Below are 21,503 nucleotides of genomic sequence, written 5' to 3'. Positions count from 1 at the left end.
ATTGTAATACATATTTTAGTTTTTGCTGTTAGGAATGCTTCCTAGCAGTAAAAATTGATTGATTGTAGGTTTTTGCCATTTAATGAGTGAGACATTAATTCCCTATCTTTAGCCTGCATCAAGATTATCATATGATTTGATCCCAGTGTGACTTGTTGTATGATCACCCTACATCAACTTAGCCAATAGTCTGACACTTCTACAACAATCTGGGGCTCACAATTGGTAGAACGTTGTCAACTCCCTACCTAGTATAAAGGGCTGCTCCACTGTAACAGAAATATTGTACAGGGAGAAACAGGTTTAGATTACAAATATGCCTTGTATTCACATGCTAGAGATATAATTGTATAGGTGCAGGATTATATGTAAATTGTTTCTTTAATGAAATGTGAACTATAAACATGTGAAGTAAATACACAGTGATGAATTTGACCATATCAGCACAGTATGTTTTAATGCAGTTTTTTACTGTAGAATAAGTAGCTCCATTGAAATTCTTTATTGCGTAGAAGTTGATAAGGAACATTGTCCGAGATAAGAAACTGTTTAGAAAGAATACTGTTTTAAAGAATACAAGGATTATTATCATTCTGACAAAACCTGTCATAATCTGAACATATGCATTGCACCATCTATAATACAGCAGTTGTGAATATGAATATGGAGTAATGACTGTATGTAATTGCAAGAGGATCTAGAAAAATTATGCAGTGAGCTTGGAAATGGCAATCGAAGTTTAACATACATGTGCAAAGTACTGCATATAGGTAGCAGTAATCCCAGAGTAATGTACCAACTGTGTGGTACTACCTGCAGGGTAGTGAAAAATGAGAAAGACCTGAGGATAATTGTGCAGTCAGATATGTAGATCTCTAAACAGTACAGACCTGCTACCCAGGACAACTAATGGTGCTTTTTCAAGGATATACAGCAATTTTGCTGGAAGGGATAAGGGGTGATTATTCTGTTGTATAAGGCAATGGTCAGGCCACACTTCACTACTGCATACAGGTCAGGAGGCTTCATTTTAGGAAGCATGTAGAGCTGCTGGAATGGGTACAGAGAAGGGCAATGAGATTGGTGTGGGGAAAAAATGGTGCTCTTACCAAGAAAATAGTTATGTTTAAGATAGCAATGTTTTTAAGAAGATTATAGTTTTAATTTTATTAAAGAATTGTATCAAGCTAATTATTAAGTCAGTATTTCCCATTTATGAAGAGTTTCGTTACAGTTAATGTACTATGTCAAAAACTTCAGTGCAATTCCACACAACTTTGTTCACTGTCATTTCATGACTCTTTAATGTTGTGAAATTATGCTTTGCTTTCTGCTACCTCCCACTTCATTCCACTTTACACCTGTTCCTGTGTATCTTTTTGCCTTATTATTATTGGAGTCTATGGAAATCTCAGGGTAACTGGAATTTATAAATATTTAGTTTTACCTCATAGTCCATATGCTACTATAACACAAATATGACATAAATATAGTTATTAGTATTAGTAGTGGCAAATGATGCTAGAAAGCAAGCTTACAGCATCAGCCAAAAAAAAAAAAATTCCCATTCCATCTATCCATCCCTTCCAATAGTTTGTCCAGTTCTTCCTTCAATTTATTCAAGCTATCCACTTCCACAGCAATGGACGGAAGCTTATTCCAGCAATCAGCCACCTGTTGTCTAAAGGCAAACTTCCGAAATCTATTCTGCAACCCTTCCTTCCTTCCTCCCTCAATTTGAATGTATGCCCCCTTATGTGCATAGTTTGAGCAATTTGAAGAATTCCATCAATATTGAGTTTTCCCAAGCCATTCAAAGCCTTAAAATCTCAATCAGATAATTTTGGAGGTGCCTTATCTCCAGATGCTGTAATTTGCAAAACTGATGCCTTTCTTGGTAAGATCAACTTTTCTTTCTCTCACCAGTCTTATTGCTCTTTTCTGTATCCACATAAGCAGCTCTACATCATTCCTAAAATGAAGCTGCCAGGCCAGTATGCACTAATCAAGGTGTGTCATGACCAATGTGGCCCCGGGTGCCAAGCATTCCGTGGCTAAGCGATTTCAGTGCTTTCGTTAAAACGATCCTTCTAAAGAGCTTTTGCCAGATAGAGATTCTTTTTTTCATTCTAAATACTGTTTTCCTCAATTTCTATTAGAGTAGCTCTTTCGCACTACAGAAGTAGGCAAAGGCCCAGAAAGGAAAGTCACTTTTCTGTTTTGTTTTTTTTCTTCTCTCACTAACACAACTAACAGCTGCTTGGTCACCTCATGGCACTGCTCCTGCCTCCCCGTGGCGGGGCTGGAAACCTGGAAGGAAAAGTTATCCTTCCAGGGCCAAAAGAAGCAAATATGGAAACCGAAAATTTTCTACCTCTCAAGACTGTAAACCTTGCTTCTGTGGATTTGCAACAAAATGATTCTGACAATCAAACCCGGAAGAGGATGAAAACAGATGCACCTCATATGGAATATCCATCTTTCCTCATACTGCATTCGCTAACAAATCAGTCATTGAGTACCTTGTCTCCTTTTTATATACAAAAATGTCTATAAAGTGTAGCCAGATCACCAAAAATGCTAAGAAGACTGAAATCTGGTGACCTATTAGTCGAAACCACCAACCGTAAACATTCCAAGTCTCTTCTCAAACTTACATAGTCTGGTGGAGTCCCTACTAAGGTATATCGTTGGCACTAATGACATCACGTTGGCACTAATGACATCACGTTGGCACTAATGACATCACGTTGGCACTAATGACATTAAGAGTAGGAGACCGGCGGAATTACTTGACAAGTACAGGTCACTGATGAAAAAAAGCCGTGAATTAGGGTTGAAATTGAAAGTGTCTGCAATTCTGCCCAGGCACGATAGGAGGGAGTATATGATGAGAGCCCTGTCAATCAATTCGGCCCTGGAAAGATTGTGCAGGGCTCAAGGGGTAGAATTTTTTTCAGCCTGGTCTGTACTTGTTAACAGGAGAGACTGCTTCTACAGGGATGGGATACACTTAAATAGAAAGGGTGCAAGAATGTTTGCTGATGCTATCGAGGCAATGTTAGGTGGGTCGGAAAACTGCTAGATTGGGGGGATACAAGGACTAATAGATTAACAGTAGCCACTGGCAGAGGTGAAAGTGATTCTTGCACTGCTTCTATTGGAATGAGCCGCAGCCTGAAAAATAAGATGCAGGATATTTCAGAGACTGCTGGGAATCATTGGGGTACAAGTAAACACATGGGTTGTGTTAGGGTAGCTAAGAAAAAGAACAGGTGCATGTATACTTGTGTGTACACCAATGCTAGGAGTTTAGTAAATAAATTTGATGAATTTGAGGTATTGCTCAAAACATCAAAGGCAGATATTGTGGGGATTTCAGAGACGTGGTGTCACACAGATATAAGAAATGCAGAACTCGAATTTGGGGAGTACAATGTCTACAGAAAGGATAGACAGGATAGGAAGGGAGGAGGGGTTATGCTATTAGTTAAAAAACACATAAAATCCAAGGAAGTGAAGCCAGTCGACATCGCTGGACAGTGCAGTGTCGAGTCAGTTTGGTGTGACATAAGCATTGGGAGATCAAAATTGAGAGTAGGAGTGTGCTATAGGCCTAATGACTCTGATGAGTATAATAAGAAACTGTTCGGAGAAATAGAGTGGGCCAGTAAATCAGAGAGTCTTATAATGGGGGATTTTAATTTCCCAGATATTGACTGGAATTTGGGGGCTGGTCACTCACACAGTAGCAAGGCTTTTGTGGATTTATTGGATGATTGTTTTCTACATCAGCATGTTCGGGAGGCAACTAGAGGGAGTAATACTCTTGATTTGATTATCAGTAGTGATTCTTCATGCATTAAGAATCTGCAGATAAATGAACCACTTGGTGGCAGTGATCACAGTGTGCTGAAGTGGGAGTTACTCAAAGAGGTAACTACCATTAGGGGTAAAGGGAAGGGGTATTGCTTTCGTAAAGGCGACTACAATGGACTGAGACAGTATTTAAATTCTATACAGTGGGATCAACTGATGATATTGCCAACAGCAAATTCAAAATGGGAAGCATTCAAAGAACTTATCGTGGAAGCTACTAGGCTTTACATACCAACTAAGAAATATTGTTCAAGGTTTAGGCCTAAATGGTTGTCAGATGAACTAATGAGGCATATGGCAGAGAAGAAAAATGCATGGGATACATACAAATTAACACGTGACACGGACGCCTATGATAGATACAAGTTGATCTGTAACCAAGTTACAAAGGAGGTTAGGCAGGCAAAGGCAGATTACGAGAGATCCTTGGCAAGGGATGCGAAGAAAAACAGCAAAGAGTTCTTTACTTATGTAAACTCTAGAAGGAAGGGGATGAATCAGATTGGTCCACTTGAGATCGATGGGTCAACTGTTGATGACCCTGCTCGGGTAGCTAACAAACTAAATGAATATTTTGCATCGACATTCACACATGAGGAGTTATTCAGCGAGGGGAATGCCAGAGGTGTATTCAACTCTAGCAGTAAGCTAGAGAATCTTGTAATAACTGAGAGCAAAGTGGAGGAGAAATTGTTGAAGATAAACACAAGAAAGGCACCTGGGGTGGATGGGATCTATCCAGTTATATTAAAGGAGGCAGCAAAGTAAGCAAACCCTTAGCCATAATTATGAGAGCTTCCTTGGACTCAGGGGAGGTACCCATTGACTGGAGATGTGCAAATGTGACCCCAATTCACAAAGGGGGATCAAAGGCTGACACAAGTAATTATAGACCTGTGAGTTTAACTTCTGTTCCCGGAAAATTAATGGAGGCACTGGTGAAAGAAGCACTGCAGGATCATCTAGACAAGACTTCAGTTATAGCTAGGACACAGCATGGTTTTGTTAAGGGGAAGTCTTGCCTGACCAATTTGATTGGATACTATGATGCAGTCACAAAAGAACTGGATGCAGGGAATAACTTTGATATTATATACTTGGATCTTAGAAAGGCTTTTGATACTGTTGCACATGGAAGACTGCTGCACAAATTGGAGCAGTGTGGCATTGGAGGCAAGTTGCTGCTATGGATAAAGGGGTGGTTGAGGGGGAGAAGACAGAGAGTGGTAATCAATGGACACTGCTCATCGTGGACTAATGTTATTAGTGGAGTCCCTCAGGGTTCAGTATTGGGGCCTTTATTGTTTTCTGTATTTATAAATGATATTGATGATGGTATATCAGGCTTAATGTCCAAGTTTGCAGACGATACGAAGGTTGGCAGGGTTGTCAAGGACACTACTGACACTATGCTGCTGCAACAGGATTTGGAAAGGTTGAGCAGATGGGCTTCGAGGTGGCAAATGAAGTTTAACATTGACAAATGTAAAGTACTACATATGGGAAACAGCAACCCCAGAGCAACGTATCAACTCTGTGGTACTACACTGACAGTGGTAGAGAATGAAAGGGACCTGGGGGTGGTGGTGCAGGCAGATATGAAGTTCTCTGAGCAGTGCAGACGAGCTGCAAGAGTAGCTCATGGTGTATTGTCAATGATATATAGGAATTTTTCTAGCAGGGATAAGGAGGTGATTATTCCCTTGTATAAGGCAATGGTCAGGCCACACCTAGAGTACTGTATACAGGCCTGGAGGCCTCATTTCAGGAAGGATGTAGAGCTGCTGGAATGAGTACAGAGAAGGGCAACTAGATTGGTGAATGGGACAAAGGGGTTCTCTTATGAAGAAAGGCTTAAGTTTTGCAAATTACAGTGTCTGGAAACTAGGCACCAGCGGGGTGATCTGATAGAGGTGTACAAAGCCTTGAATGGTTTGAGCATGCTCAATGCTGATGGGATTCAGCCAGCGGGTGGTTGGTGGGTGGAACAGACTTCCATCCCTTGTCGTGGAAGTTGATAGCCTAAATAAGTTTAAGGCTCAGCTGGACAGGTATTTCGAACGAACAGAGGGGTGAAGTGGAAGTGGTTATTTTTATTTATTTATGTTACTTTTTTTTTTTTTTTTTTTTTGGCTGATGCTGCATAAGCTTGCTTTCTTGCATCAAATGCCTCTACTAATGCTAATGCTAATGCTAATATCCTCATGCTATCCTTAATAGCTCCAAAGGAGTCATTTCCGAATGGGATCTATTAGACATCAAGGAGGAGGAGGCGGAGATTGTTCGAAAACTCCAAGACCAGAAAGTTACTGAAGCAAGACGAATAATGCTAAAGAAAGATGGAGAATTTGTTCCTACTCGTAGCATCATTCTTACTTTTTCTACACCGAACCTTCCTTCATTAGTAAAAGCAGGATACCTAAACTGCTACATCTGTCCTGTTATCCCCAATCCTATTCAATGCTACAAGTGTCAGAAGTTTGGGCATTCTGCCAAGGAGATTGTTTGCTCAAACTGCGGATCAAAGGAACATGTCCATACTGATTATAATGCCAAATTATCATGGTGTCCAAACTGCAAAGGCAACCATTCAGCCTTTTTTAGATCCTGTGAGCAGTGGAAGCTGGAGAAAAAAATCCAGAAATACAAAGTGGAGAACAAGGTCACATACCCTGAAGCCAGAAAGCACCTACTACAAAACATACCTAAACGTACATATGCTGAAGCATCCAAAAGATACCAAACAGTTTCAGTGCAAACAGATATATCAGTTCCACTAAAAGTGTCAATTTCTGAATGGGCTCAATCATTGCTATCATCTGCATTACAGTCAACAAAACACCAAACAGTAGATAGGACAAACAATACCCTGATCTCGATACTATCTACTGCTAAATCAGATCCAGTTACGCCAGATCAGAAGGAAAATTCAGTTCATGTTAGAAAGAAATTATCTGATAACACAGCTATGGATATTGCAGAAAATAATACTTATAATGAATCAATTCTAGATCTTTATGCAGAAGACGACATGGACACACGTCCATTCTTTTCAAAAAAGACAAAATAAAAATTGACCGTCACAAGCAAAGCAACATTAAAAAACAGACAGATTCAACTCTAATTCAAAACCTACAAAATGAACAACTATTTCGACAAGACAAGAAAAACAGTGCTCATGTGAAGTGGCCATACTCATAGACTCAAGGGTTCCTTGTAAGAAAATTCCTCTTCAAACTACCTTAGAAGCTGTTGTGGCTTGTGTAATGATTGGCATTGCTTTAACGATCGTTTCAATATATCTCCCTCCCAATCAGCAATGTACAATTCATGAACTAGAAAACCTTGTGTTGAAATTACCATCGCCACTCTACTTATTAGGAGACTTTAATGGACACCATCCTTTATGGGGATCTCCCATCTCAGCCAGACATGGAGTACTCATTGAAATACTACTAGACAGACAGAATTTAACATTACTGAACACAGGCTTACCCACTTACATTCATTTTCCTACTGGAGCATCATCTGCAATAGGCCTCTCAATCTGCTCTCCAATCCTCTTCCCAAGTGTCGAATGGACAACACTTGACAATCCTCTCAACAGTGATCCCTGTTCAGTAATATGCAGAATTCAAACCACCAATTCCAAAATAACTGATACACAAATGAAATGGAAATTTTCTAAGGCAGAGTGGACAAAATATAAAAATCATGTCTCTTTTGATGATCACATCATTCAGTCTTCCTCTATCAATACCGTCACCAAGCATATCACAATGCAGATACTATCATCTGCAAAAGTTGCCATCCCACAGTCTCAATTAAGAAATCGTGGACATGCCAATCACTGGTGGAACGATGATTGTAACAAAGAGAAAAGAATGTAGCATGGAACTTATTCCGAAAATACGCTACCACTGCCAACCTTATTAATTATAAGAAACTTAGAGCCAAGGCACTGTACATCAGTGAAAAGGCTAAAAAGGACTTTTGGATAAAATTTGCTTCATCAATCAATAAAGATATCGAAGCCAGAATAATATGGAAAAAAATAAGGCAGCTAAATGGTAAATACCTTACATTACCTGCACCTATTCTTAACTGGAATGGGAAGGAGATCTCTAATCCTGAAGATATTGCAAATGCCTTAGGAACTGTGTTCTCTGAATTGTCTGCCTCCATTGCATATTATCCATCATTCCAAAAAATTAAAGCCTATGCTGAGAAATTCAAACTAGACTTCAAAACTACCCACTGTTTACCCTATAATCAACCGCTCACACTATCAGAATTGAAAGAATCTATAAATAGTTCCCGCAACAGTGCCCCTAGTCCTGATGGAATTTACTATGTAATGCTTAAACATATAGATCAGCAATCGTTATCCTCACTGCTAAAATTTTACAATCGGATATTTTATGAACACACATTCCCGAGCTCCTGGAAACATTCATATGTAATTGCTATCCCTAAACCAGGAAAAGATCATTCGACTCCTAACAACTATAGACCGATCTCTCTAACCAGCTGCTTAAGTAAAACTTTAGAAAAAAATGGTCCACCATCGATTAACATGTGGTACCTTGAGTCTAGAAACTTAATCAGCAACAATCAGTTCAGCTTTCGGAAGAATAGATCATCCTTAGATCTCATGATAAAGGCTGAATCAAACATAAGAAACGCTTTTATCAGGAATCAACATCTAGTCATGGTGTGTCTCGATATAGAAAAAGCTTTTGATACCACATGGCGTTATGGAATCCTAAAGGATCTCCGTTCTATAGATATGAAAGGGCATTTACCATATTTTATTCAAAACTTCCTTTACCACAGGACTTTCCAAGTTTGATACCATCAGGCTCTGTCTCACACATGCAGACAAGGAGTCCCACAAGGCTCTGTCCTCAGTGCCACTCTATTTGCTATACGAATTAACAATATCACAAACAGCATTCCAAACACTGTTGACTCATATATTTATGCTGATGATCTTACCTTAGTCTGTTATTCTCAGACTATAAATTATATTGAGAGGCAATTACAAATATCAATAAATAATATTGAACTATGGATGATACAAAATGGATACAGAAAATATTTATTGAACAATGGACACTTCTATGGAAAAAGAAAACATAATAAGCTGTTTCAAATCTACAAACCACAAATCTACAGCCATGCATTTCTGCAACAAGTGCAAAATGCATCCAGAACCCAAATTACACTTGGCCAATCATCCTCTTCCAATTGTGAACAGTATTCATTTCCAAGGCTAATTTTTGATAAGAATCTAAATTTTCAGAAGCATGTTAAACACCTACAAACCACCTGCCTTAAGAAAATGAACATACTCGGGGTTGTCTCTAGTACCTCCTGAGGTGTAGACTGTTATACGCTGCTCCACTTGTATAGGTCTCTAATTAGATTTCAGCTAGATTATGGATCACCTGTTTGTGACTCTGCTAGAAACAGAGAGAGAGAGAGAGAGTACTTTGGCTCATCTTGCTCCTATCCAACATGCTACCCTTAGGATTGCCCTGGGTGCATACAGAACATCACCAGTTCAAAGTCTGTATGTTGAGGCTTACAAACCTCCACTCAGTATCAGAAGAAAGATGTTATTGTTGAACTACTTGGCTAAAATTAAAAGCTTCCCCACTCATCCTATTTGACCACTACTGCATGATCCGCAGTGGAGAACACACTATGGAAAAAAACCCAGAACAATCCAACCTACCGGTATCAGATTACAGAACCTATTAGAATGCTGGAATATTTACTTTCATAATATCATCAGAGATTTAAAAGATTCGGATCCCCCATGGATTACCTTAACTCCTTCATATGATGATTACTTTGAAAAATGGGGAAAAGGTGCTGTAGCAAATATTAACATCAGACAACTGCATCTTGTTCATGAAGAAAATCATTCCCACTTTTCTAAGATCTACACTGATGGTTCCAAGTCAGACAATAAAGTGGGTGCAGCTGCTGTCTTCCCTAATACAACTGTTTCTATTCCAATTCTAGGTGAATGCAGCAGCTATACTGCTGAGCTCTATGCAATTAAACTTGCCCTGGAAAATATTGCACTCCTGTCAATCAATAAAAGTATAGTATATGCAGATTCAAAGAGTGCTCTCTTAGCTCTCACAAACACCTCACCTTGCAATCCTATGGTAAAGCTAATAAGACATGAGCTGATACATCTCCATGAGCAACATCACACTGTTGTCTTCTCCTGGATCCTAGGTCATAGTGGTATTCCTGGAAATGAGTGCACTGATGATGCTGTGCAAAGCATCCCTCCAACATAGCCTTAACAAATGATCTTGTCCCCTATCCTGATTATAAACACAAAATACAGAAAATATTTATTGAACAATGGACACTTCTATGGAAAAAGAAAACACATAATAAGCTGTTTCAACTGAAACCTGAACCACAATTATGGATGTCTAGCCTCTTTAAAATTAGAAAGGAAGGAGTACTTCTAGCTAGAACCCAAATTGGCCGTACTCACCTCACTCATCTGTTTCTGCTCACAGGAAATGAACCTCCTCAGTGCACTATTTGCAACCACTGTCAGGAATGCACATTCTGATTGAATGTACCTTATTCAACACTGCCCGACAGTCTACTTTCAGCTCCATTTCAAAACCTTTGTCACTTAATAGCATCATAGGTAATGATGCAAAACTCTCCACATTTTTCACCTACTTAAAAATGGTGAATTCTAAATGGGAAGCCTTCAGGGATTTAATCTTGAAGGGTACTAGGCTTTTCGTACCAACTGAGAAATACTGTTCAAGGATTAGGCCTAAATGGATGTCAGATAAATTAATGAGGCTCGTAGCCGAGAAGAGAAACGCATGGGATGCATATAAATTATCAGGTGACACAGATGCCTATGGCAGATATAAGCTAATCTGTAATCAAGTCACAAAGGAGGTTAGGCAGGCAAAGGCAGATTATGAAAAATCTTTGGAAAAGTATGCAAATAAAAACAGCAAGGAGTTCTTTACTTATGTTATATCTAGAAAGAAAGGGATGAATCAGATTAGTCCACTTAACATAGATGGTTTGACTATTGATGATCATGCTCAGTTAGCTGATAAACTGAATGAGTATTTTGCATCTACATTCACATATGAGGAGTTATTCGAGAAGGGGCATCCCAGAAGTTTATCAAACTCTAACAGGGAGCTAAGTGATTTTGTAATAATTGAGAGCAAAGTGGAGGAGAAATTGTTGAAGATAAAGATAAGGAAAGCACCTTGGGTGGATGGGATCTATCCAATTATATTAAAGGAGGCAGCAAAGGAAGTAAGCAAACCTTTAGCCATAATTATGAAAGCTTCCTTGGGCTCTGGGGAGTTCCCCATAGGCTGGAGATGTGCAAATGTGTCCCCAAATCACAAAGGGTGACATGGGTAATTACAGACCTGTTACTCTACCTTCTGTCCAGGGAAAATAATGGAGTCACTGGTTAAGAAAGCAATGCAGCATCGTCTAGATAAGACTGCATTTATAGTTCAGACACAGCATGAGTTTGTTAAGGGGAAGTCTTGTCTAACAAATTTGATTGTATACTATGATGTGGTCACAGAAGAACTGGGTGCAAAGAATAATTTTGATATATACTTGGATTTTAGGAAAGCTTTTCATTCTGTGGCACATGGAAGACTACTGTACAAATTTGAGCAGTATGGCATTAAAGGCGAGTTGCTACAATGGATAAAAGGATGGTTGAGTGGGAGAAGACAGAGCGGTTATCAATGGACACTGCACTTTATTGACTGTTAATCGTGGAGTCCCCTCCAGGGTTCAGTGTTGGGCCCAGTGTTGTTTTCGTTATTTATCAATGATATTGATGAAGATATATTAGCATTAGTTGAGCCATATGATGCAAGAAAGGAAGTTTTAGAGCATCAGCCTAAAAAAAAAAAAAAAAAAAACCCTTCCCATTTCACCCATCCAGTCACTTCAAATGTTTGTCTAGTTCAGCCCCTTAAATTTATTTAAGCTATCAACTTCCACAACAACAGATGGAAGTCTGTTCCAGCAATCAACTACCCGCTGGCTAAAGACAAACTTCCATACATCTATTCTACAACTGTCTTTCCTCAATTTGTATCTATGCCCACTCAAGTTCATAATCTGAGCAAGTGGAAGTATCCCATCAGCATTGAGCCTGCTCAAACTATTCAAGGCCTTGTACACCTCAATCAGATCACATCACAGGGTGCCTAGTCTCCAGATTCTGCAACTTACAGAATTTAAGCCTCTCCTGGTAAAAGAACCCCTTTGTTCCTCTCACCAATCTTGTTGCTCTTCTCTGTACTCATTTTAGCAACTCTACATCCTATCTAAAATGAGGCCTCCAGACCTGTATGCAGTACTCAAGGTGGCCTGAACATTGCTGTATACAAAGGGATAATCACCTCCTTATCACTGCTAGCAAAATTCCTATATATAATTGACAAAACTTCATGACCTGCTCTGGCAGCCCGTCTGCACTGTTCAGAGAACTTCATATCTGACTGCACAATTACCCCCAGGTCTTTTTCATTCTTCACTTCCCTGAGTGTAGTACCACACAGTTGGTATATTTCTCTAGGATTACTGCTACCCATATGGAGTACTTTGCATTTGTCAGTATTAAACTTCAGTTGCCACTTCTAAGCCTATCTACCTAACTCTTCTAGATCCTGTTGCAGTAGTATACTGTCTTTACTATCATTAAGAACCCTGCCAACCTTTGTATTATCTGCAAATTTGGATATTAGCCCGATATACCTTCATCGATATCATTAATAAATACACAAAACAAAATGGGCCCGGTACCGAACCCTGGGGTATTCCACTAATAACATTAGTCCACATAGAGCATTGTCCATTTATTACAATCCTGCCACTCTATATCAGAGTAAATGTCTAAGTTTGCAGATGATAAAAAGGTTAGCATGGTTAATGATAATGATGATAGTACGGTACTGCGACAAGATCTGGAAAAGTTGAGCAGATTGGCTGAGAGTTGGCAACTGAAGTTTAACATTGACAAATTTAAAGTACTGCATATGGGTAGCAGTGACTCCAGAGTAACGTATCAATAGGGTGGTACTACACTCAAGGTAGTGGAGAATCAAATGGACTTGGGGTATTCATGCAGTCATTCCTTGTCCTCCTTTTGTGAAGGTCATCTGAGCTGATTTCTGAGGATTCAGCTTTAGTCCAGACATCCTAGATAATCCTGGAGTTCCACCAGGATGTTCCAAGTTTCATAATCAACTGCCTCTACTTTTGCTGGATTATCTGAGGTGACAAAGAGCTTAAGATCATCGGTGTATGAAAGAAAGTTTGGGTGTTTTGCCAGAAAGGGCTCTAAAGCTAGGGCAAAAAATCATGAGGAAAGGACTGCCCCTTGTGGGATGCCAACAGAGGTCATGGTGGTCCACTTCAATCTGTGGTTATATGTAATAAAAATTTGCCTGTTGATGAGAAGTTGCTTGAGAATAGCAAGGTTTCCTTCTATTCTGAAATAATATTTCAAAATTTTAACTATCTCTGTAGTGCCAAGTGTGTCAAAAGCTGCTTGTATGTCCAGGAATGAGATTTCTAGTTGCTTCTTAGAGTTTAGAGCTTTCTGGATTGGCCATCTGGTCATTAAGAGATTAGGCATCAAAGACCTCCTTGGAATAACAGTATGGAGATGCTGTGGTCGTCCACTGAAACAGTGATCAACTAAGTTGAGGTCATTCAGTTTGCTAGTTTTTGGTTTGTACTGGTAGCGAGTGATAGACATTCCAAATTGTCGGTGAGATACCAGTCTCAAGATACAGCGGAAGATATTAATGCAACAGGTCAATCACAAAGCAATGCATATTTTCAGAATAAAGAGTGGAAATCTATCAAGACCCATTGTAGGCTTGTTGGATAGGCTGTTTATCACTTTCATTATTATATCTCTCGAGATCTTAACTTGCACAAGCGAGGCCCTGGCAATATCTGTGAAGACTGACATCCATGTGCAGGAGCAATGCACTTGGAATGCCTAAGCCTTCTTTGTTTGCTGAAATTTATGTGGCCTTGCAGGGATCCAGCCCTTTTCCAGGTTCTGTAGGCTTTTTGTTTTAGGTTGAAAGAATGTTTTGCCTCAGAGTGGAACCACTTCTTGGTTTTTGAGGAGATTTTAATTGCCTTTGACGCATCAATGCGAACAATGTTTTTCATTTCATTAGAAAGGGCATGTATTGCCTCTTCTATTGGTTTGGAGCAGAGGTTATCCGAATTGAATGCGTTAAGTTCACTAAGGATAACACTTGGCTTGATCAGGTCATTTGAGAAAGTAGTTACTGTACACACCAGGTCTGCAGATTTGCTCACTGAGACTGAGGTTGCAGGTGCCTGTACAGTTTCAAATACTATTGGAAGGTGGTCCGATATGAATTTGGAATTATAGGCAAGGATTTGTATTTGCTCGAAATTGTGGTAGATGCTGTCAAGTACCTGTTTTCCTCTGGTCAGTGATGTATCCACAGGGTTAAGCCCCAAGGTTCAGCATGTTATTTTCCATGTCTTGCCTAGCATCCTTGTACCATGGCAAAGGCATGTTAAAATTCCAAGAAATGGTTGTTTGAATTTTGGGGCAAAGATGTGAAGATATCCATGAAATAAGATCCTCTCTGATTGATAGGATGTGCCCTGGTGGGAAATACACGAGGCAGATTTGGATCCTTTTTCCATTGTTGCTGAAAATTGCAATGATCGCTCCATAGTGTGATGATTTACTGCTGCGTAGGTTCATCTGACTGAAAGAGGTCATGTAGAAGATGGCAGCACTGCCTCCCTTATCCTTTCTGGAGTTTGCAAGATAGTGATAGAAGTGAATGAGAGGAGCAACCCACGGTGTTTACCTTCTTAACCCGGGTTTCCAAGATGCAGATGAAATCAATGTCTTCTTGGAGGAGAGGGCTTGCAAGGTATGTAGCTCGTTAGTAAGGCACCTAACATTTTGTAGAAAGAATGTTAATGACATTTGGGTTGCATCCATTTGTCTCTTGTAAATTGATTATTATTGGTATATAATAGAGGCCTTATGGTTGGTGTCTTTTTTTGTTTCAATAAAAAAGAAACAAAAAATTAGCCATGCTGTTTGTCCTGGTTATGGGTCAGTGACATGGATGAACACCTGTTGTTCCTCCATGTTGATATGTCCAGCTGAATTTTTACAAGCCGGCTGGCCAGGCCTGATGCTCTTAGTTTTTTATTTCGGTGTTTCCTTCACCCAACGTCAATGCAAATGTTTATCGTATTTACTAGTTAGGGGTTTGAACCCCGATTCACTCAAAGAGTGTGTGCCACTGCACTCACGCACTCACTTTCCTGACCACTCAGCTACATTGTAGCCCTTTGTTTCAATAAATGGCTTAATTAATGCACCTGTCAGCCAGACTGCTGGATTAAAAACCTTGTGGTGATGAGCCCTAGGAAAAGATAGTACAAAAGAAGAAGAATATGATGGACATTTGGTTTTAATGACTCTAACATCTACTTTAATGCTAAGCTCTTTGTTGAAGAAGCTTTTGGTAGCAGTAACCTAGTTAGTAGGCCCCAGCCTGGTGATGAACAGTTTGGCATGTGGGCTAAGGTAAAGAAAGCCTGTACGAGAAGGACGAGAAACGTTGGATAACTTATTTGTTTCCTGACACTGGACTCTAGCGCTGCTCACTTGGTAAACAGACAGTAGGTGTTATCGGTCTGGAGCAGAAATCGAGAAGGATATATTGATTGACAGGTAGACATGGCAAACGATGAAATGATTGGTGGTGGGCACGACAGAGGACAAGCTACTGTGTAGTCATTGGTTGGCATTATGATGTGTATTTACCAGTAAAGAACAGTGCATAATAGTTTTGTAATGAATGGTGAACAGGTCATACTAGTGATGAATCTTTTAAGGTGCTGATTGACGTTATGATACGAGTGTATCAGCACGATTGTCTTTAAAAATAAAAGTACAGTAATGAAAAATTATATTTTGTTAATAAACAATTTATGTGCTAGTCCACCCATGATTCTAAAGAAAAAAGGTTAGGTTACCTCTTCCATTTCGGGAGGGATTCAAGTGGAGGTAACCTGACCTTTTTCACTATTAGGGCATATTGAACAAGAAAATAAAAATACAGTCATAAAAAAGTTTATTTTTTTATGAATGTATTTCTAAATATGACTGATTCTAAAGAAAAAAGGTTAGGTTACCCCCTCCACTTCGGAAGGGGTTCAAGCTCCCATGGGATTCAAGTCGAGGTAATCTGACCTTTTTTCACCATTACAAAATACTGTAATGGTGAAAAAAGGTTAGGGCATGTGCGATTAGGACAAGTTACCATTAGTGCTGCTAAAGTGATACTAAACCGATGTTGTGTTTGCGCACCAATCAGCACATAATTTGCCATGCCTACCTGTCAATCAATATATCATTCTCGACTTTGCTCCAGACCGATAACACCTACCGTCTGTTTACAGAGTGAGCAGTGCTCGAGTGCCATATTGGGAAACTAATTCTCCGCATAAGTTATCTGACGTTTCTCATCGTTCTCATGCAGGCTTTCTTTACCTTCGCCGGCATGTGTGGTAACAGTGGAATATTATAGGTTTCACAAACTTGCCTGAGCAGGAGAGTTTCCATCCATTGAGTGCACTTAGTGATTGATTTTAAGGCGTTCAATCCATCTAAATTTGACCTGCTTCTTGTGGTAGACCTAATGCTGGGGAATGCGTCTGCATTTGTACTGGTGGGTCCTGTGGTGTCGACTGGGAGTTTGTGCACTATTCTTTCAGAAAGGGAGAAGAGGGTTGAGATTGGTTCTCTGCTGTTACAGCCAAAGGATAGCACAAGTTCTGTGGAAGGGATAGTTGTTGAAGGGAAACTGAGAGATCATAACTGGTCTACCCATGAATGCGTGTTGTGAGGGAGAGGAGAGGGAGAACAGACTTGCCCAGGTGAGTGGTATCTGGGTGCTGAGGTTTTGTTGGGCCTCTATAGGTTGGTTGATGGGGCTTGTTGGACATACTCTTTTGTTGTCAGGTTGTCATTGCGAGGGGTTCCACCTATGCGATTCTCTCAGCGTCTTCTTTGGATTTATTATAGCTGCACAAGTTCCTGTGATGATAAGATGTTAGTAATGACTGAGGCATCACCAAGTTTGGAGAATGCTATTAGGTTAACTAGGTCTGTGACCAGGAATGTCATATCCTTAATTTGTTTTCTGAGCAGTAAAACCTCATTTCTAATTTCAGTGTTTTGAATTTCGAGCTGATAGTTATCGTTAAGAAGTTTTGCCAGATTCTTTTTCATTAGTTTCACCATATCTTCAAGATTGTATCTTTCAGGAGGCTTACCCAAGTTGTGAGGCAGAGTATCCTGGTAGGTTATTTCCTGAGTAGGGAGAACAGTTGATTTACTGGATGTGAGAAGTAGGTCGATTGGGACAGTTTGCTGCTTTTCACTAACATCAGGATTTTCGAGGTTACATTGCTGACTAGATGTCTTCATTCCCGTTCCTTGCTGTGTAGTGAGTAGCTGAGGCTTACCTATAGTCACTCCTTTGCATGTCTCATGATTCAATTTGTTGTCAGCCTGCACAAGAGTCTGTATGCTTGAAAGGCCCAGTGGGGTGGAGGGGTTTCCTCTCTGATTCTAGGTTTGTTATTCTTGTTCTCTGTCTAACAAACTGTCTAGGTTTGTTATTCTTGTTCTCAGACACCACAGATTACCTACCACTGTTACACAGTTTGAGTGTCTGACGGTTCACCACATTTGTCTCATCGATAGAGACAAATATTGGGTAGCAGAGATTGTTCTTGTTTGGGTCCGTTTTTGTTTCTGAACTAGGCACAATTCTGGCTTGGTTTAGTGGTTATATCCTAGAAATGGTGATGCCCATTTCTAGGATACAACCTAGAATTATTATTTTGGTCTCCTTATTTTTGGAATTTAGAATTATTTTTGGTCTCCTTAGTTATGGGGTCCATTTTGACTGCAGAAGGACAATCTCTGCAAAGCCATCTTTTTGCTGATTTTATACAAACCTTCTTGGATTTTTTCGTAAGGCATGCATTAGCATTAGAAATAGTAGAGGCATATGATGCGAGAAAGCAAGCTTATGCAGTATCAGCCAAAAAAAAAAAAAAAAACTTCCGTTTCACCCCTCCGTTCGTTCGAAATACCTGTTCTACCAACCAACCAACCGCTGGCTAAAGGCAAATTTCCGCACATCTATCCTACATCTCTCTTTCCTCAATTTGAATTTATGCCCTCTCAAGGCACCTGGGGTGGATGGGATCTATCCAGTTATATTAAAGGAGGCAGCAAAGGAGGTAAGCAAACCCTTAGCCATAATTATGAGAGCTTCCTTGGACTCAGGGGAGGTACCCATTGACTGGAGATGTGCAAATGTGACCCCAATTCACAAAGGGGGATCAAAGGCTGACACAAGTAATTATAGACCTGTGAGTTTAACTTCTGTTCCCGGAAAATTAATGGAGGCACTGGTGAAAGAAGCACTGCAGGATCATCTAGACAAGACTTCAGTTATAGCTAGGACACAGCATGGTTTTGTTAAGGGGAAGTCTTGCCTGACCAATTTGATTGGATACTATGATGCAGTCACAAAAGAACTGGATGCAGGGAATAACTTTGATATTATATACTTGGATCTTAGAAAGGCTTTTGATACTGTTGCACATGGAAGACTGCTGCACAAATTGGAGCAGTGTGGCATTGGAGGCAAGTTGCTGCTATGGATAAAGGGGTGGTTGAGGGGGAGAAGACAGAGAGTGGTAATCAATGGACACTGCTCATCGTGGACTAATGTTATTAGTGGAGTCCCTCAGGGTTCAGTATTGGGGCCTTTATTGTTTTCTGTATTTATAAATGATATTGATGATGGTATATCAGGCTTAATGTCCAAGTTTGCAGACGATACGAAGGTTGGCAGGGTTGTCAAGGACACTACTGACACTATGCTGCTGCAACAGGATTTGGAAAGGTTGAGCAGATGGGCTTCGAGGTGGCAAATGAAGTTTAACATTGACAAATGTAAAGTACTACATATGGGAAACAGCAACCCCAGAGCAACGTATCAACTCTGTGGTACTACACTGACAGTGGTAGAGAATGAAAGGGACCTGGGGGTGGTGGTGCAGGCAGATATGAAGTTCTCTGAGCAGTGCAGACGAGCTGCAAGAGTAGCTCATGGTGTATTGTCAATGATATATAGGAATTTTTCTAGCAGGGATAAGGAGGTGATTATTCCCTTGTATAAGGCAATGGTCAGGCCACACCTAGAGTACTGTATACAGGCCTGGAGGCCTCATTTCAGGAAGGATGTAGAGCTGCTGGAACGAGTACAGAGAAGGGCAACTAGATTGGTGAATGGGACAAAGGGGTTCTCTTACGAAGAAAGGCTTAAGTTTTGCAAATTACAGTGTCTGGAAACTAGGCACCAGCGGGGTGATCTGATAGAGGTGTACAAAGCCTTGCATGGTTTGAGCATGCTCAATGCTGATGGGATTCTTCCTCTAGCTCAGAAAAATCACCTGAGAGGGCATAAATTCAAATTGAGGAAAGACAGATGTAGGATAGATGTGCGGAAATTTGCCTTTAGCCAGCGGGTGGTTGGTGGGTGGAACAGACTTCCATCCCTTATCGTGGAAGTTGATAGCCTAAATAAGTTTAAGGCTCAGCTGGACAGGTATTTCGAACGAACAGAGGGGTGAAGTGGAAGTGGTTATTTTTATTTATTTATGTTACTTTTTTTTTTTTTTTTTTTTGGCTGATGCTGCATAAGCTTGCTTTCTTGCATCAAATGCCTCTACTAATGCTAATGCTAATGCTAATGCTAATTGCTCCTTTATCCCTGCCAGCAAAATTCCTGTGTACCATTAACAAGACATCATGAGCTACTCTTGCAGCCTTTTTGCACTGCTCAGAAAAGTTCATATTACTCAGTGGATGTCAGATGAACTCATGAGACAGGTGGGAGAGAAGAACAACACATGGTAGGTGTACAGATTATTAAGGGATGCAGAAAGCTATTTTAAGTATGAACTAGTCTGCAATGAAGCCTTAAGGGGGCAGTTGGATTAGACAACCTAAGGAAAATTACAAGAAACCTTTTGCTAAGAATGCAAAGAAAAGTAGCAAAGAATAATAGCATTAGCATTAGTAGAGGCATATGGTGCAAGAAAGCAAGCTTATGCAGCTTCAGCCAAAAAAAAAAAAAAAAAAACCCTCTCCGATTTCACCCTCCGTTTGTTCCAAATACCTGTCCAACTCAGCCTTAAATTTATTTAGGCTATCAACTTCCGCAACAAAAGATGGAAGCTTGTTCCAGCAATCAACCACCCACTGGCTAAAGGCAAACTTCTGCACATCTGTCTTACAATCGTGTTTCCTGAATTTGAATTTATGCCCTCTCCGGTGATTATTCTGAGCAAGAGGAAGGATCCCATCCGCATTGAGCATGCTCAAACCATTCAAGGCTTTATACACCTCAATCAGATCACCTCGCAGGTGCCTAGTCTCCAGACACTGTAATATGCAAAACTTAAGCCTTTCTTCGTAAGAGCAACCCTTTGTTCCATTCACTAATCTTGTTGCCTTTCTCTGTACTCATTCCAACAGCTCTACATCCTTCTTAAAATGAGGCCTCCAGACCTGTAAACAGTACTCAAGGTGTGGCCTGACCATTGCCTTATACAAGGGGATAATCACCTCCTTATCCCATCCAGAAAAATTTCTGTATATCATTGCTTATGTATCATTGCTATATGTGAACAGTATAGGAAAATGGATGAACCACACTGACCCACTAGATATAGATGGCATTACTTTTGCTGTCCCTATTCGGTTTGCTAACAAACTGAATAAATATTTTGCATCTATGTTCATGCGTGATGAAGAAGTTTTTATATACCTTATATTAAGTCACTGCCTCTGTCATTAAATTGGCCGATCGCTTTTTCAGTCACTTCTGATAGAGATAGAAGGCTGAAACTATGTACATATTCTTAATTCTGGTGACAATGCAATCTTTCAAAATTTGAGGTGAATCTATCAAGCAGTGCACTGTGCAGCCATTGCACATCATATATCGGCTACCTAGATTTATACCTAATCCAGATTTCGGACCTTTCCCCCACTTCTTATCTGGTTAGAAGGGTGTAATTTTGTAAACAATCTCTTTTGACGTAATAATGTTTCCAATTAAATTTGAGCTAATCCATCGCATGGTCCACTAAGCAGCTATTACATGCCTCATATCAGCTACATTCTTTACATGGTTGTATGCATGTAATACACATAAAGCATGCAAGATTTATTCATCTATCCTTGCATTGTATAAAGATTTTTTGTTGGTGAAAATCTTTTCACATAAATTTTCAATCATACATTTATTTATAAAAAATGTATGGAAATTTGTATTCCTAAAAAATAAAAAAATAATAAGAAAATAAAAAATAAAAAAAAAAAAACAAGTTTTTCAAAAATATACCTTAATTCTGATAAAATATAAGGAATGGCCTTTACCGTTTTTTAAAATGAGGCATTTTAT

General features: G+C 39.8%; 1 protein-coding gene across 1 annotated transcript in view; it reads left to right on the top strand.

Annotated features, from left to right (window-relative positions):
* Positions 1-21,503, top strand: part of LOC150083272 (sodium channel protein para-like) — a 1,345,866-nt gene that overhangs the window by 332,759 nt on the left and 991,604 nt on the right. The gene's annotated exons all lie outside the window — the stretch shown is intronic.

The sequence above is a fragment of the Mastigoproctus giganteus genome, chromosome 7, assembly GCF_048544385.1.
Source record: "Mastigoproctus giganteus isolate SK-2022 chromosome 7, ASM4854438v1, whole genome shotgun sequence".
NCBI lineage: Eukaryota > Metazoa > Arthropoda > Arachnida > Uropygi > Thelyphonidae > Mastigoproctus > Mastigoproctus giganteus.
The sequence above is the reverse complement of the archived record's forward strand: the minus strand, read 5'-3'. Positions and strand labels throughout refer to the sequence as shown.